The sequence below is a fragment of the Rhinoraja longicauda genome, chromosome 14 (genome assembly GCF_053455715.1).
Source record: "Rhinoraja longicauda isolate Sanriku21f chromosome 14, sRhiLon1.1, whole genome shotgun sequence".
NCBI lineage: Eukaryota > Metazoa > Chordata > Chondrichthyes > Rajiformes > Arhynchobatidae > Rhinoraja > Rhinoraja longicauda.
This window is the reverse complement of record NC_135966.1, coordinates 27,303,315-27,318,059: the sequence shown is the minus strand read 5'-3', so window position 1 is coordinate 27,318,059 and position 14,745 is coordinate 27,303,315. Positions and strand designations below refer to the sequence as shown.

Sequence of the window (14,745 nt, the reverse complement as noted above, 5' to 3'; positions counted from 1 at the left end):
TGTTTGGAAAACAATGGAATGACAGCTTGGAAAGAGACTTTTGCACCATTGAGTCCCTGCCAGCAATCAAGCTGGTCCCACTCTTTCTCCGAGCCCTGCAACTTTTATCCTTTCAGAAATCTATCCAGCTCCCTTATGAATGATGTGATTAAATCTGCCTCCACTATTATGTCTGGTAGTTCCCTGCTGACTCTGACTGCTCATATTGCAAAACCATCTTTCTGCTTGGCACTTTTGGTTTATTACCATTACCTTCTATGTCCTTTGGTCATCAACACTTCGGCCAATGGGAACGGTTTCCCTCTATCTACACTCCTCATGATATTTAATATCTCCCAGCTTCCTCTGTTCCAGGGACTACAAGCTCAGCTTCTATCAGCTATTCATGTAAGTAAAGTCTGGACCAAAAATAACTCAGTGGTTCAAGCAGCATCAGTGAAGACAAAGGGATGGTTGATATTTGGGTTGAGAAACTAGATTCAATCCTGTAGTCTCTTGTGTTGCCCTCGGCTCTGGAACTATTGTAGTCGTTCTCTAAAGTACATGCATCTTTCCTAAAATCTGGAGCCCATACTCCAGCTGTGCCCAAACCAGATTTTATAAAGCTCACCATGACATCTTTGCTTGTGCACTCTCTTTCTACAATTCCATAAGACTTTTAATCCCAACCTGTCCCGCCACTTTCAACCAACTATGCACATAGGCCCCCAGATTTCTTGTGTGCTCCCCTTCTCACCTTCCCTACTTAGTGTAAGGTGGCATATTTCTGAGCATTAAATTTCATTCACAACCTATTCCCTACTCAACATCCATCAACTCCCCCCTCTCCCCCCTCCACCCCCCCCCCCCCCCCCCCCCCTCACCCCTGACAACATCACTGAATTATAATGCTGTCTTCCTCACAGTTCATTACTCATCCAGGTTTTGTGTCCACTGCCAATTTGGTAATTGTGCCCACATGAAAATAATTTATTTATATAGATTTATACATATAATTAAAGGCCCTAGTCCTAGCACAAACCCTTGGGGAATTTCGCTGTGAACATTCTTCTTCTCCAAAAAACTTTAACCCTCATTCTTAGTTTTCTGTTACTTACCCAGTGTTGTTTCCACGCTGTAAAGCCCCTAAGTGTTCTCTGACCTACCACCCATCTCACCCACCCTTTATTAGTTCACATGCCTGAGGAATATTTTTAATAATAATAATAATAATACATTTAATTTATATAACGCTTTTAAGACGCGTTACAGAACAAACAAGACATAAAAACAAACAAACAAACAAAAGATTTATCCAGATGGAGAATCGGCAAACAAACAGCGCCAGCGTCCTCTCACGTCAGGGTCCGGCGTAAATAGTTGACAATAAACAATAAACAGTAAATGGTTGACAGTAAACAATAAAGAACACAAGACACACAATTACAATTTAACACAGACAACCATCACAGTGATTGCTCCAGGCACACCCTCACTGTGATGGAAGGCAAAGAAAAGTCTGATCTCCTCCTCATTCTTCTCCCGCGGTCAGGCAGTCAAACTGCTGCCTCGAGGCGATCGAGGCTCCCGACGTTTGAAACCCCTGCCGGGCGATGGAAGGTCCCAGGGCCGAGCCGAGCAGGCCGATGAAGGTCCTAAGCCCCCACCGGGCGATGGAAAGTGCCGCGGCCGAGCCACGCAGGGCGATGAAGGTCCTGCGAATGGGTCGATCGAGCCTCGTGATTCGGGGCGGTCGAAGCTGCTATGGCTGGAGCTCCCGAAAGCCGGTCGCCAGCCAGGGACCTGCGAGCTCCCGATGTTGCGGTCTACAGGGCCCGCGGCCGAAGCCTCCGAGATGGTAAGTCCAGGCCCTGCGACCGGAGCCTTCAAGGTCGATCCCAGCTGGAGGCCGCCAACTCCACGGTGTTAGGCCGTAGCGCGAACGGAGATGCAACATGGAAAAAGGTCGCATCTCCGTTGAGGAGGAGATTTAGAAAAAAGGTTTCCCCCACCCCCCCACCACCCCCCACATATACACAGCTAAAAATAGGTCAATACATACATTTAAACGGTAACAATAGACAAAGACAGAAAAAAGACAGAGAGACTGCCGGTGAGCCGCAGCCGCAAGGCGCAGCCACGCCCCCTGTATGGGGGGGTTTTTGGATTCCCTTTTGAGTTTGCTGCCTGGTTTGTTTTCCTCGTGATCGCATGTTCTCAGAGAACAAACATTTTTTGAGACCAATGTGATTTAGTTGAGTGGAAAACTATTTAAAAGATTTGGAAAAGTGATGAACAAAAGTGAATACCATTATTTGCTTGGATCCACTTTTGATTTATCAAATGTAATTGAGAGTGTACTTCCAAGGATAATGCAAGACAACGTAGATAATCCAAAGGGGCCCAGTAACCTTAGCAGCTGCCAATCCATGGTGACTGTGTGGGTTTTACTTCAGTGTGCAGCACTTACTTGCAACTAGCAAGCTTTCAGAAGCCTGCTTGTAATGTAGCTGAAGTTCCTGGCCGTGCACATTTGCCTCCCTGCCCTAAAGCTGCAAAAACGTCTTTCAAGGGGAACAGCAGCTGCTGTGCATTATTACCGCAGCTGCTGTGCATTATTACCGCAGCTGCTGTGCATTATTACCGCAGCTGCTGTGCATTATTACCGCAGCTGCTGTGCATTATTACCGCAGCTGCTGTGCATTATTACCGCAGCTGCTGTGCATTATTACCGCAGCCTCTGGCGTAAAGTGTCCAACCACCCGTGCAGCTTTCAGAAAAAAAGCAAGATGCAGCCACAGCTCTTTGTGCTGGAGGGATATGGTGTAGAAGAGTGCCAGCAAGGACAGCCTTTTCGGCCCACTGCATGATAGGGGTCCTGAAGAAGGACCCGTAATTGGACCCATCCTACCTCAGGTTTGAGACCAGGAGCAAATTGCAGAGCCTAGCGCTGACTGCTCACAAATGCATCCATCTGAGAGCTTCCCAGATATTACCCGTGGCTGAAGTCCACCCATTCTGCCAGAGGAGACGGTTATCAAAGTGCAGCTGCTTCTCTCAGTTACAGGGCCGCCTGAATTAGACTTAAACCTGGAGGCCTGGCCTTCCTTTTCAACCTCTTTGCTGTTTTACTCTGCAAAACATTGATAATCAGGCATCAGTTGCATTCCTCAATAATAATTGATTGAACAAGATGGACTATTTTCATCTATATACTAAAACTCTCGTTTGTTTGTTTGTTTGTTCCTGAACTACAGCCAAAACGGTACATGATAGCGCAACAATTTTAGGTCCACCTTACTCACCATCGTCCCTTTGATGCTAATGGAAGAAGTTTCATTGAAATCGGTGTTATATTTTTTAAGTTATTCACATTTTAAAGTTTAAATCTATCTCCTAGCGAGGGTCGGGGGGGAGGGAGGAAGGAGGAGGAGGGAGGATAAAGGGGGTTGAGGGTGATGGAGTGGGGGAGGGGGAAGGTGAGGGGGGGTGGAGGGAGGTGGTGGAGGAAGGGGGAGGTGGTGGAGGAAGGAGGAGGGGAGGTGGAGGAGGGGTGAGAGGGAGTGGGGTGGAGGGAGGGGGGAGGAGGAGGGAGAGGGGAGGGGGAGAGGGGGAGTGGAGAGAGGGGGAGGTGAGTGGAGGGAGGGGGTGGAGGAAGGGTGGAGGAGGGAAGGGAGTGAGGGGAAGGGGGGAGAGGGGAGGGAGGGGAGAGGGGAGCGGGGGAGAAGAGGATGCTGCACAAATGCAGGAGAGGTTTGGGCCCGACGGGTCCACTTGGTCTAGTAATTTAATAAAACTAAAGCAACAACACAAAGAGGTGGGCTTTGCAACCTGTTGCATATGTATAAAACTGCAGTTACAAATTAGCTACTAATTGTAGACACTGCCCAAATTCAGATTTCAATGGAAGTAAAAAGCAGGTAATTTCTATACAAACGTTTGCAGAAAATGTTTGAAAACCTATACTCTGGTCTCCACTAATCTGACTGGAAAATGCTTTTGACCGACCCTTTGCACAATAACATGGTCTGATGAAGGGTCTCGACCCAAAACGTCACCCATTCCTTCTCTCCGGAGATGCTGCCTGTCCCGCTGAGTTGCTCCAGCTTTTTGTGTCTATCTTCGGTTTAAACCAGCATCTGTAGTTCCTTCCTACACAATAACATGTACTTGTTACAAATTTAACAGGTAAAAGTGGAGTTGTAATCTATTGGGTGTGCTATCGAAGGAAATTAATCACTTTCTTCAGACAATCACAGTGCCAAACACTTTTTACCACTTGTGCTCTAATGGGTTGAATTTTTATGAGCTAACCTGAAGACAAAAAAAATCTCAAAAATTTAGGCAAAAATTCATGTCATCTCCCCAGTGCATGCGCACTGTGTAAATTTTAAGTTAATAATTTCATGTGGAGAGTGAGACCTTGAGTAACAATGAAACCTTATTGATACTGAAGCAGAAGGAAGTCAATGAGATACTGAAAATGGGCTTTTAGAAATACAACCTAATTTTCCACTGACACTTTGATATTTTTCTGACAAGTAGATGCCAGCACCTTGTACCTCATAACAACGGGAGTCTTGTTACTCTTGCTGAGAATGAGGGAATAAACCCATCAAACATCACACAGACCAAGTTAGTCATTTGCTTCACGTTTGTGTGAAGAACAACACCTCATGTTGCACTTGGCTAGCCTACAACCTAACTGTTTGTACACTGAATTCACCAATATCAATAACCCCCCCTAACCACTCCTCCTTCTCTTTCCCACCCCACCTCCCATGCCATCCCCCACCCAGTGCACAAACATTTCTCCTGCCAACACCCATTCCTTTCCCTTTTCCTCATGCTTATCCCCAACCCTTCTCTACTCTGAGTCCTACCTTTCCCTTTTATTCCCCCTCTTTTTCCTCTTCCTGCTATTTCCACCCATTTCCCATCCTCTAGCTTTACATTCACTTCTCCTCTTTCCTTAATTCACATGCTTTTGTCTCCTTTTCACCTATAGCCTTGGTCACCTAATTATCCATTTACCCATTAACCCCCCCCCCACCCCCCCCCCCACCCCACCTCACCCGTATCCATTTACCAGGATTTGCCCCAGCCCTACCTCTCTTTCTCAGCTTCCTCATCCTTACCCTACTTCATTAGTCTGAAGAAGTGTTAATTTCATTCAATTAAATCAGCACAGCAAATATACAATGCCAAAATACTGTTAAATTCACTAGATTACAGCCAGTGAACTCCAGCCAAAGACACAGGAACAAGGAGTTCTCTTCAATTTAATGGAGTTTTGCATGTTTTTTTAAAGTGCAATTCATTGTCACCCCATAGGAGAAGAAAGTCGTCAATAATATAACCTGCCTGGAAGATTACATGGATACATTTTAACCAACAACTTTGTGCGTGCATGCTGCAGTTCCAAAAATGTAATCTGATTCCACTGTGTGCATGAAATGTAAATGCACAGAAGCCAGGACCATGCACTGTGACCTCAAATACAATGCAAACAAGATTAGCACTGGCTAGAAGAGCAGGATTTAACTGGAGACACATGGCCTGCTTCAGCATTAAAGAGTTGCTTGCTTCTGTCTTCTTGCACATGGATTGGATTAGAAATTTAGTCACAAACCTTTCCTCTTTTCAGCATGTCAGGAAAGCAAAACTATTTATTCCCAGTTCAGAATATAATTACAACCACAGCTTTGAAATCTCATCCAATCCTTCCAGTTGCATATCACCTTCAAGTCAAACGTGTCATGCAGTCATGCATGGGGTAACTTTGTAGAGGAAGATACTGAGTAATTACTTTGGCCAAACGCAGGCTCGGCGATCGTTTCGCTGAACACCTTCGCTCAGTCCGCCTTAACCAACCTGATCTCCCGGTGGCTGAGCACTTCAACACCCCTTCCCACTCCCAGTCTGACCTTTCTGTCATGGGCCTCCTCCAGTGCCATAGTGAGGCCCACCGGAAACTGGAGGAACAGCACCTCATATTTCGCCTGGGCAGCTTGCAGCCCAGCAATATGACCATCGAGTTCTCCAACTTTAGATAGTTCCTCTGTCCCTCTCTTCCCCTCCCCTTCCCAGTTCTCCCTCTATCTTCCTGTTTCCACCTATATCCTTCCTTTGTCCCGCCCCCCTGACATCGGTCTGAAGAAGGGTCTCGACCCAAAACGTCACCCATTCCTTCTCTCCTGAGATGCTGCCTGACCTGCTGAGTTTCTCCAGCATTTTGTGAAATAAATTACTTTGGCCTGATCTTAATCATGCTGATGGTACAAATGATGGTGACAGTAGGAGGCAAAAACAGGTGATGATAGTCAATTGTTTGGTTTTATTAGTCCTCTATTCTCTTCACTGCACGCATGGTTGTCTCGTGGCCATAAGCTCTATCCATAGATGGTAAACTGTTGTCCTTAGTGAACCTTCATCCCAACAATTCCACTTACTTTATTTTACTTTAGTTTAGTTTAGTTTAGTTTATGTTGGAGCCATTTATGTTCAGGCTAGCTACTGTTGGCATATTATATTATTTTGTCTAGATATAGATCGGCTCGGCCCTGGGACTTTCCATCGCCCGGTGGGAGCTTCAAAAGTCGGGAGCCTCGATCGCCTCGTGGCACCACGGGAGAAGAATGAGGAGGAGATAAGACTTTTCTTTACCTTCCATCACAGTGAGGGTGTGCCTGGAGCAATCACTGTGATGGCTGTTTGTGTTAAAAATTGTAATTGTGTGTCTTGTGTTCTTTATTGTCTACTGCCGGACCCTGACATGAGAGGACGCTGGCGCTATTTGTTCGCCGCTTCTCCGTCAGGATAGTTTGTCTGTTTGTTTTTATGTCTTGACTGTTTTTGTAAAGCGTCTTTGAGCATTTGGAAAAGCGCTATAAAAAATAAATGTTTATTATTATTATTATTATATATCTTGCCATATTATTTTGGACATTTGGGGGTAGTCACTAGAGGTACAGGGTGGTGTATATATAGGGATAAGAGACTGGGAGTGGCCAGATACAGGGAGGGTGAGTAGATAGTTCTGACCAGACCTGGATGGACCATCGACTGGAAAGAACTGAGACCTGGGACCAGACCAGGGACAGAGCAGCCAGCTATGACTCTTATGTGAAATAAGTAAAGCCTGTAATGTTCATCTCCTTGTTTGTACAACTACTTCAATAAACAACTAATTAAACTGGAAAAAAACGACTGGAAGATCTGTTCTGTTGGGTTTGCGTAAGATCACTTCATCTCGCTGTGTAGTAATGTCAATTGGAAAGGAATTCACCGGAAAAGTCTGGAAGTTGCCATTACAGTTTAGTTTAGTTTAGAGAAACAGCGCAGAAACAGGCCCTTCAGCCCACCAAGTCTGCACCGACCATGATTCCTGTATATTAACACTATCCTACACTAGGGATAATTTTCTTACGTTTATACCAAGCCAATTAACCTACAAACCTATACGTCTTTGGAATGTGGGAGGAAACCAAAATTCTCGGAGAAAACCCATGCGGTCATGGGGAGAAGGTACAGACAGCAGGATCCTTGTAGCCGGGATTGAACCCGGGTCTCTGGTGCTTTAAGCGCTGTAAGGCAGCAACTCTACCACTGTGTCACTGTGTTGCCCCAGTACTCTTACTGTACAAGAGTCAACACATTTCTCTGCTTCTTCATACTTGATGTACACTCCTGAGCCATTTTCATTTGCGCTATTCATGGAGCATGATAAACAATTATTTAAGATTATTTATTATTTATAAAACAATTATTTATTTGGAGATAACTAGCAAGTAAAATTAAACAGACCATATAATGTATGTGAGACAATATCCGATCACTCACTCAGACAAGTGTGATTGAGAAATGGCAAATTTCTCAAACCAGCTAACTCTGAACAGCCTACCATCTACAGTCTACTCAGAGACTACATCACACTACCTAAAAGCACACCCATGCAATGGAGGATGATGATTGAGTATGCATAGCTGACACTAAAATCCACCATCCCTCCCTGCCTGAAGTCCGCCACAATCATCCCACTGCCGAAAAAGTCTGTCATCAGCGGCCTTAACGACTACCGTCCGGTAGCACTCACACCGGTCATCACAAAGTGCTTCGAGAGACTGGTCCTGCAGCACATCAAAGCCAGCCTCCCACCCACCTTCGACCCACACCAGTTTGCCTACAGAGCAAATAGGTCTACAGGGGATGCCATCGACACTGCTCTTCACACTGCACTGACCCACCTTGAACACCAGGGGAGCTATGTGAGGATGCTCTTCCTCGACTTCAGCTCTGCCTTTAACACGGTCATCCCGAGCAGACTGGTCACCAAACTTTCCGACCTTGGATTTTCCCAAACCATCTGCAAATGGATCAAGGACTTTCTGACCAACCGCCCCCAGACAGTCAAAATAGGCCCTCACCTCTCCTCCACCATTACACTGAGCACCGGCTCACCACAGGGCTGTGTGTTGAGCCCCATCCTTTACTCCCTCTACACTCACGACTGCGCCCCCACCCATCCCACCAACACCATCATCAAGTTCGCGGATGACACGACTGTGGTTGGACTCATCTCAGAAGGAGATGAGACAGCCTATAGGGATGAAATCCAAAGGCTGGCAGCATGGTGTTCAGTGAACAATCTGGTCCTGAACTCCTCCAAAACAAAGGAACTTATAATTGACTTTAGGAAAACCAGTGGAGATTACGACCCACTCTACATCAATGGGGTCTGTGTGGAAAGGGTACCAGCTTTCAGGTTCCTGGGTACGCACATCGCAGAGGATCTCACCTGGTCTACCAACACCATCACCACAGTAAAGAAGGCACAGCAGAGACTCCACTTCCTGAGGATCCTCAGGAAAACCAACCTGCAGGAGAAGCTCATGTTGTCCTTCTATCGCTGCTCCATCGAGAGTGTGCTGGCATACTGTATAACCACATGGTATGCCAGCTGCTCAGAAAAGGACAGGAAGGCCCTTCAGAGGGTCATCACGACGGCCCAGAAAATCATCGGCTGCTCACTGCCCTCCCTGGAGCACCTGTTCAGCCTACGCTGCCTCAGTAGAGCAGGCAAAATAATAAAAGATCCATCCCACCCCGGCCACCGTCTGTTTGTTCATCTGCCCTCTGGTCGACGTTTCAGGTCGATAAAATCCCGAACAAACAGACTTAAGAACAGTTTTTACCCCAGGGCCATACGAGAACTGAACACTACCTTTGCACTAGGCAACACTAAAAAATCTTTGTACTTAACATAATTGTATTTAATTGTATTTATGTATTTATTTGTTTTTGCATTTATTGCATATATGTTTGTACGCACCGTCAGGATTGGCTATTTTTTAATTTCGTTGTACTCGTTGCAATGACAATAAATGAATATTATTATTATTATTATTATGACGCAGGGTCCCAACCCCAGATGTCGAACAGCACCTTTTGCCTCCGCAAAAGCTGCTTGACCCAACAAGTTCTTCTAACATTCTGTGTTTTGTGCCAGATCCCAGCATCTGCAGCAGCTTTTGTCTTTTTATCTCAGAGGGTTGTGCAGCTTTGGGATTCTCCGCCCGAGATGCGATGGGAGGCAGGGTGATTGAATACATTCAAGGCAGAGGCTGGTGGATATTTCAAGGACTAATTCAGCTCCTGGTTCTTCTGTTTTTAAATGTTCAAATCCTCGGATTGAGCTCCTGTGGATTTTTGCTGACCATTTCTGGAAATTCACACCAGTGAGTAAGTGACTGCGGTCGGTCCGTGAGTGTATTACCGGATTTCACTGTCATTTTATAACTTTACGACATCCTGAAAGGACTGCATTCAATGGCAACATTCTGCAGTTGAAAAGGTGGCATTTGCATAATTACAACAGTGTATTGTAATTGAAAGTCTTCCAGAGGCAGCTCAGACTGCTGGGCGCAATGGAATCAAATAGCAGAAAAGAAGCCAAAAACCGTGCTTCTAAATGTTCTTCATTGTACTTTTGCATAATATATGATGGAGGATTCATATTGGCATGGTATAATTGTAAATTGTCCCTAGTGTGTGTAGGATAGTGTAAGTGTGCGGGGATCGCTGGTCGGCCGGTGTTGGTGGGCCGAAGGGCGAGCGAAGGAATGGGTGACATTTCGGGTCAACACCCTTCTTCAGACCGAAACGTCACCCATTCCTTCTCTGCTGCCTGTCCCGCTGAGTTATTCCAGCTTTTTGTGTCTATCTTCGGTTTAAACCAGCATTTGCAGTTCCTTCTGATAAAAATCAGAAAATGTTGGATATTCACACATTAATCATCAACTGCCATGAATACTGACAAGTTAACACCCTGCATTCTCATTATTTTCTGGGTTTGCTTCAGACTTCCAGTAATTATATTGATTTTTTTAATTTGCATTTATGTATTAGAGGGAACCACTCAATTTATAACTGATAATAATTACTGTAAAGTGAAGGTGTACGCCCACACTTTCTGTGCTGTTCTGGAGCAGTTCTCGTACAAGGGAGAGTTTCCCTATGAAACTCTGAGTCACTGTGACTTCCTCTTGAAAACTAGTAGAGCAAGTTCACTTGGTGAGTTGCTGGAGGAATATATATTTAAACACAAGGAGAGCAAAGGTTGATATATCTTTGTTCTAAAATCTGCCAGACTGTTGTTTACACTCAACAGTAGGAACAATTCACATTCATTTATCATCTTCAATGTAGATAAATATCCCATGGTGTTCATATGGAGATAAGAAAACAGACAAAGTACAACGCAAATTGGTATATATTGAATCCTTAAAACAGAACTGGAGCAGATGACCTAGTCTGAAGAAGGGTCTCGACCTGAAACGTCACCCATTCTTTCTCTCCTGAGATGCTGCCTGACCCGCTGAGTTACTCCAGCATTTTGTGTCTACCTTCGATTTGAACCAGCATCTGCAGTTATTTTCCTACAAACCTTCCCATCCCTTATCTGCCGCCCACCCAACATTAACTTTCTCTGCTATAGAAAACACACAGATGTTTCCTCTTTCCCAGTTCTGACAAGCTGGAACGAGTTGGTAAGTTTTCAAGGATGTTGCCAGGATGTGGGAGGCTGAGCTACAGGTAGAGGTTGGGCAGGCTAAGGCTTTATTCCTTGGAGCACAAGAGGCTGAGGGCTGATAGGGTTTCACCCAGGGTAAGAAATCAAAAACCAGAGGACATAGGTTTAAAGTGAGTGGAGCAAGATTTAATATGAACCTCGGAGGCAACATTTTCACTCAGGGGATGGTGAGTAAATGGAACAAGCTGCCAGAGGGGGTTGTTGAGGCTGGTACTATAACAGCATTTAACAGACACTTAGATAAGTACATGGAAAAGTTTAGAGGGACATGGCCCAAATGCTAGCAAATGGGACTAGCTTAGATGGAGTGTCTTGGTCAACATGGATGAGTTGGGCCGAAGGGCCTGCTTCTGTGCTGAACAGATGCTGCCTGTTTATAGCATATTTCTGTTTACATTCAGAAGCAAGAGTAGACCATTGACCCTTGTTCTGCTCTTTCATCTTTCATCACACTCCATCAATTCTCTTTATAACCAAAAATTTATTGAACTGGGTGAAAATGTTATTGACGTACATTTTCAGAATACTGAATGACTAAGCCTCTGCATTCCCTTTGGGTAAAGAATGCCAAAGTTTCACTATCATCTGGATGGAGGTTTCTTCTCATTTTCTCATTTCAGTCCTCAACAACAAGCCCATTACTTTGAGACTGTAATCCCTGATACTGGACTTGCCAGCCATGGGAAACATCATACCTGCACCCACTCTTTGAAGCCCCATAAGAACATAGAACAGTGCAGCACAGGAACAGGCCCTTTGGCCCACAATTTCCATGCCGAACATGACGCCATGTTAAACTAATCTCTGCCTGCACGTGATTCATATCCTTCCATCCACTGTAAATCCATGTGCCTCACTATTGTATCTGCCTCCACCACCACCCCTAGTGGCATATTCCATTCTTGTAAAAAATATTCCCCAAACATCTTTTAAATATTCCCTTAAATATCTCACTTAAAGCTATGCCCTCTAATCTGCCCTCTAGGTTCTGGCTGTCTAAGAATTTTGTATGTTCATTCATCCATTTTCTAGAGATCAACGACTCAGTAGTGCAACCAAAACAAAGCTCATAGTAGATAGTTGCTGAGGTAGGGTTGTGGTTAAAGATGTACCAAAGTCTGTTGTCATTGGGAAGAAGCTGCTCTTGAACTTGGAAGTCAAGGTATTCAGGCTGGTTAGACAGCATCTCGGGAGAGAAGGAGTGGGTGACGTTTCGGGTTGAGACCCTTCTTCAGACTGAAGATCAGTCTGAAGAAGAGTCTCGACCCGAAACATCACCCATTCCTTCTCTCCTGAGATGCTGCCTGACCCGCTGAGTTACTCTAGCTTTTTGTGTCTACCTTCGATTTTAAACCAGCATCTGCAGTTTTTTTTCCTACACAAGGTATTCAGGCTCCTATGCCTTTTTCCCAAAGGTAGCAGTGAGATAAGAGTGGTGAGTCAGGGAGGTGTGTTCTTTGATGAAATTAGCTGCCTTTCTGAGGCAGCACCTTCTGCAGATTCCTTTGATGGTGTGAAGGTCAATATTGGTGATGGACCGGGCAATGTCTACGACTTTATGCAGCCTCCTTGATTCCTAAGTATTTGAGTTACTAAATCAGGCTGTGATGCAACCAGTGAATAGTCTCTCTACAATTTGCTTATAGACATTTGTTAGATTATTCAGCAACATAGTGAATCTCTCAATCTTCTAAAGAAACATAGAAACAGAGAAACATAGAAAATAGGTGCAGGAGTCTGCCATTCGGCCCATCAAGCCAGCACCGCCATTCAATATGATCATGGCTGATCATCTAAAATCAATACCCTGTTCCTGCTTTCTCCCCATATCCCTTGATTCCATGAGCATTAAGAGCTATATCTAACTCTCTCTTGAATACATCCAGTGAATTGGCCTCCACTGACCTTCTGTGGCAGAGAATTCCACAGATTCATAACTCTCTCGGTGAAAAAGGTTTTCCTCATCGCAGTCCGAAATGGCCTACCTCTTATTCTTAAGAAAATTCTTAAGAAGTAGAGACGTTGACGAGCTATCTTTGTGGTTTGTAATTAAGTCAGATCTTCAGAGATATGCCGCTAAAGAACTTGAAGCTGTTGACTCTCCACCTCTGTACCAATGATAAAGATTGTTTAAGAATTCTCGGGTTTCTCTTCCTAAAGTCAACAATCAGCTCCTTGGTCTTACTAACATTGAGAGCAAGATTGTTGTTCTGGCACTATTCAATCCCTTCATCAATCGCCCTTGTGCTCTGACTCATCATTACCTCTCTGGCCACACTCGTATCTCACTCCTACCAACAGGTAGAATGCACAACAGCCTGAAAATCTTGACTTCCAGGTTCAAGAACAGCTTCTTCCCAATGACCTTTCCCAAGAGCCTTTCCAATGGCTCTTAAACCACACTTGAACCTCTTTAACCACAGCCCTACCTCAACAACAATCCACTATGAGCTTTGTTTTGGGTGCACTACATCCTTCAGTTTTGCGCTATTATGGTCTGGTTACCGGGTATTACCAATTTTTATTGACCACAAGAAATTGCAGAAAATTATGGACGCAGCCAAGATCATCATACAAACCAACCTCCCTTCCATTGACTCCATCTACACTTCATGCTGTAAGAATTTCATTGTTCCGTTCCCGGTACATATGATAATTAAACATTCTTGAATCATGAAATGAAAAATAAACCAGCTCAGCTCTCAAAAGACTTTTACAATAATGCCTGTTGGGCCATTGTGCAAAATGTGCATTCTGAGACTTAGAAACAGAAAATAGGTGCAGGAGTAGGTCATTCGGCCCTTCGAGCTAACATAGCCATCAATGTGATCATGGCTGATCATCCACAATTAGTACCCTGTTCCTGCCTTCTCCCCATATCCCTTGATTCCTCTAGCCCTAAGAGCTCTATCTAACTCTCTTTTGAATGCATCCAATGAATCGCTGCACTTCTTCAATAGCAAGAATGTCCTTCCTCAAATTAGGAGACCAAAAGTGCACACAATACTCCAGGTTAGGTCACACCAGGGCCCTGTACAACTGCAGAAGGACCTCTTTGCTCCTATACTCAAATCACTTGTGCTAACTGCAGCAGGCAGCAAAGCAGTGAGGAGATACCACCAATACTGTCTCCACAAAAGTCTCCAAAGTTCACTGGAAGGACTAACGTAACCCCTCCCATGCCAACACCCCCAGCTGGGGGTTACGTTATACACTGCACATTACTCAAATGCCACCAGACTCCTGAAACTTACAGTTCCTTGTTTCTCTTGAAGCAACTTCATGCTGTCATGTGAAGAGATTGTAATGCAGATAGGGAAAAATATGCAGACATCCTCAGCACCTCTGAAAATATGTCCTCTCTTCACAGCTACCTGGGAATCCCTGGCCCTTCATTGCTCCACTCGAGATGGCATTGAGAATCTCAAGCCTGTGCCTGGAACAGAAGAAAGCACAGCGTAAATAGTGGAAGGAACAACCTATCCATTTACCTACCCTGTTAGGCACCTCCTGCCCCAAGTGTGATAGAGTCTACAAGTTCCACATTGACCTCATCAGTAATCAGAATTCACATTGGTATAAGAACCAGCCATTTCTGCCTGTCATCTCACTTTGCTCAGTTTTTCTTATTCTATTAGTATTGTCTGACCTGATGCACATGTCCCATAATTTCA

The 14,745-nt window shown here is 44.8% G+C and overlaps 1 long non-coding RNA gene across 1 annotated transcript in view; it reads left to right on the top strand.

Moving 5' to 3' along the window:
• The window catches only part of LOC144600155 (uncharacterized), a 96,566-nt gene extending 89,493 nt beyond the window's left edge, over positions 1 to 7,073 (top strand). Inside the window, exon 5 of the long non-coding RNA XR_013548093.1 lies at positions 6,525 to 7,073. This is a non-coding gene — a long non-coding RNA (uncharacterized LOC144600155). The remainder of the gene's footprint in view (positions 1 to 6,524) is intronic.
• The last annotated feature ends 7,672 nt before the right edge of the window (positions 7,074 to 14,745 follow it).